Genomic DNA, 3,481 nt, shown 5'->3' with positions numbered 1-3,481 from the left:
GAAAACTGCATGTTTGAGTGTCATTTACTCTGAGTGGTAAATAGGCCAAGAATGTGCCAGATCCAACAACCAATTGTGCTTCCCTAGCAAAAAATAAAAATAAAAAAACACCAGGTACCCTTTGCTTATGATATAAAAAGCACCCAAGAGCCCGGGCTATTCCTGAAGAGCAAATGGCAGACCACAAGCTTGCAGAAGGCCTGCCTCCCAGTCCCAGAGACAGGGACATGCCTGGAAGAGATATCAGAGAATACCAAAGTCCTGGTCCAGTTGTAAGAATCTTCCAAATTGCAATCTTCTCTCTGACTTTTCTTACATTTCTCTCTTGTTCCTCTACTGACCTCTCCTCAGTTCTCTCCGATGAGCATAATACTGTTCTCTCAGTCTGCTCTAGGTCCTTTTACTCCACTTATTTTTATCAAAGGTATATTATCATGTAATTTTCAAAAATAGAACACAGAAGTTTAGATTATATAACAACACTCCCTGACCCATCCCTCTACCCCTAAGTCCTCAGAGGCAGCAACTTCTAACCATTTTGTCTTTAGACATGGCGGTCACTGCCCTAATTCTAAATCAGGTTTATCGGCATAAATACCTCCAGAGATCAGGCAGGCAATATAAATTTTGGGGTGGGCTATGCATAAGGCACTATCTGCTTAGATTAGTGTAGATTACTGTAAATATCGAATACCTACCTTGTCAAATTTAAAAGATACTCTATACACAAAAATCTCACCCACCAGCTCTAGCCTATGGACAGTTTGTAACCCTCAATCTAAATAATGTACTTATATCATTATTATAAAACCTATGCTCTTAAGACATCGACTCTCCGCTATGAAAAACAAATCAGGCTTTTCTGACTCACACTAACATACTCCTCTCCAATCCTTCTTTTAAAATTTAGGCTGTTATGTTAATTAAGCTTCTATTTTTTCGTCCATCCACTTTACACAGTACCCTGTTACTCTCCATTAGGTTCCAATTCCCACTACCTTTCCTCCACCCTTCCATCTTCCACTTTATGTCACTTAGATTTTAACTTTCATGTGACTAAGGTTAGTGTTTACTCTTCATCTTTGACCATATCTAAATCTTTCATCTTTGTGCTGAGTTTGTGATGGTTAATTTTACATGTCCAATTTGCTAGGCCATGGCACCCAGATATTTGGTCAAATGCCAGTCTTGATGTTACTGCAAAGGTATTTTTTAGATGAGATTAACATTTAAATTAGTTGTCTTTGAGTAAAGCAGATTACACTTCATAATGTGGTTAGACCTCATCCTATCAGCTGAAGGTTTCAAGAGAGAGCACAGAGGTTCCCTAAGGAAGAGGATTTCTGCCTCCAGGCTACCTTCAGATTCAAGCAGCAACATCAGCTCTCTTCCCTGCCCACCTATTCTGCAAACTTCAGATTCACCGACCCTCACAATTGTATGAGCCAATTCCTTAAAATAAACCTCTCTATGTAATACATATAAACACATCCTATTGGTTCTGTTTCTCTAGAGAACACTGACTAATACAGGGTTGATTATATTTAAAACAATAACCATAATTTCCATTGTAATGATTTTCATTGTATTTCTATCAATAAATTTTCACTGAAATGACTATGAAAATAGCAATCACTGCTGAACCAACTAGTATACTAGGGTCACATATTTTTACCACAAGTACAAAAGGATAATTTCTGTATTACATGAAGAAAAGCATGTCTGGAGTCCAAGAGAAAAGGATTCTGTTTTCTCGCTGTCCATCTATGACTTAAACTAATTCCACATCTTAATTTGTTCCATATTAGGACAAAGATTTTTCTTATGTCCATTTTATTCCCTAGAGTTTCTAATTGCCTTTCTTTTTTCTTGTTAACAGAAAACATGTGTTTTCTCTTGAAGTCACTAATGTCATTAGGCCCTTGCTCACTCTGTCCCTTGCTTAAAATTAATCTTCTTATACTTTTTGGAGTCCATTGACTTCCGGTTGGAATTTAGACCATTTTTTTCTAGGCCTGAAGCATTTGTCATTCTGAATTTCTTTGAAATGCACTCCTAGATTCAATCAATTATTTTTAGTAATTCCTATCTGCCTCTCTCATTTTTTCATCTTTGTTTTGCCAGAGTCTACACTTAAGTGACTCCCTCACAAAGAATACATTAAAGTTATCTAATTATTTGTAAGTGTTATTTTGTGCTCATATTTTATTGATAACTTGTCTGCTATAAAATTCTAGGTTCCAAAGAATGCATCCAGGGAATTTTAAAGGCATTGCTTTATTGTCTTTGTTAAACAACGTTTATGGAATACCATTGGTTTGAACTAGCGTCCTGCACTAGGTCCCAGCAGACAAAAGCAAACCAGAGTGGAGTCACTCATGCTAAGTGCTGTGTAATCAAACTAAACTTTGAAACCAGCTGGTTTTCCAAAACACAGGAGAATCCAGTCAACCTGAATGAGCTTAATAAGGAAGTTCTCTCTGTTTTTATTCATTTATTTATTTATTTTTAATTTAAAAATTTTTTAAAAGCTTACAGCACCCAGTGTTCCCCAATGGTCTCCCATCCAAATACTAACCAGGCCCAACCCTGCTTAGCTTCTGAGATTAGACAAGACCAGGTGCATTCAGGATGGTATGGCCGTAGACTGCTCTGTTTTAATCTTATAAAGAAAGTAACAGAAACAACCAATTCTCTTTTATTTCTCTGTTTCTGCTTTCTTAAGCCATTTTATGCCTATAAAGCTGACCTCTTCTGTTTCAGCTCACTGGAACAGCCATTCTGTCTTATAGAGTGTGGTACTGCCCAATTGTAGAACTGAAAATAAAAGCCAGTTCAATCTTTAACTAAATTTGTGTGATTTTATTTTTTGACATCGCCTAAAAGCCATTGTTGCTGAAGATAAATAATTTAATTTTTTTTTGAGGCGGAATGTTGCTCTGCCACCCAGGCTGGAGTACAGTGGCACGATCTCAGCTCAGTGCAACCTCTGCCTCCTGGGTTCAAGTGATTCTCATGCCTCAGCCTCCCGAGTAGCTGAGATTACAGGATTCCACCACCACACCCAGATAATTTTTGTGTTTTTAGTAGAGAAAGGGTTTTGCCATGTTGGCCATGGTGGTTTCGCACTCCTGACCTCAAGTGATCCACCCACCTCAGCCTCCCAAAGTGCTGGGAGACAGGCATGAGCCATTTCTCATTCCTTTGTAGGTTACCCCCTTACCCAAGCTAGAAGCTTAAACAACTATTTGTCCTTGCTGTTGTAAAATTTTATTCATTCTTTTAATGCAAAGATTTTTATCTCTCAGTTCTGGAAAAATATTCCCTATTCTTTATCTGATAATTACGCAATCTTCTCTTTTTTGATTTTCTAAATTATTACTCATCTATTTGATCTCTACATTGATCCCTTTGTCTGTTTCCCTCAAGTGCTCTTCCAATTTTTCTGTTGTTTTTATTTCAGTCACTGCAACATTTTGAA

General features: G+C 37.4%; 1 pseudogene; it reads right to left on the bottom strand.

Moving 5' to 3' along the window:
* Window positions 1-2,529: 2,529 nt before the first annotated feature.
* Window positions 2,530-2,648, bottom strand: LOC135277609 (5S ribosomal RNA; annotated as a pseudogene).
* Between the last annotated feature and the right edge of the window lie 833 nt (window positions 2,649-3,481).

Source organism: Aotus nancymaae, unplaced genomic scaffold, assembly GCF_030222135.1.
Source record: "Aotus nancymaae isolate 86718 unplaced genomic scaffold, 86718_ANA_hifiasm-v0.15.2.pri h1tg000032l_0, whole genome shotgun sequence".
Lineage (NCBI taxonomy): Eukaryota > Metazoa > Chordata > Mammalia > Primates > Aotidae > Aotus > Aotus nancymaae.
This window is presented reverse-complemented; position numbering and strand designations above follow the sequence as displayed.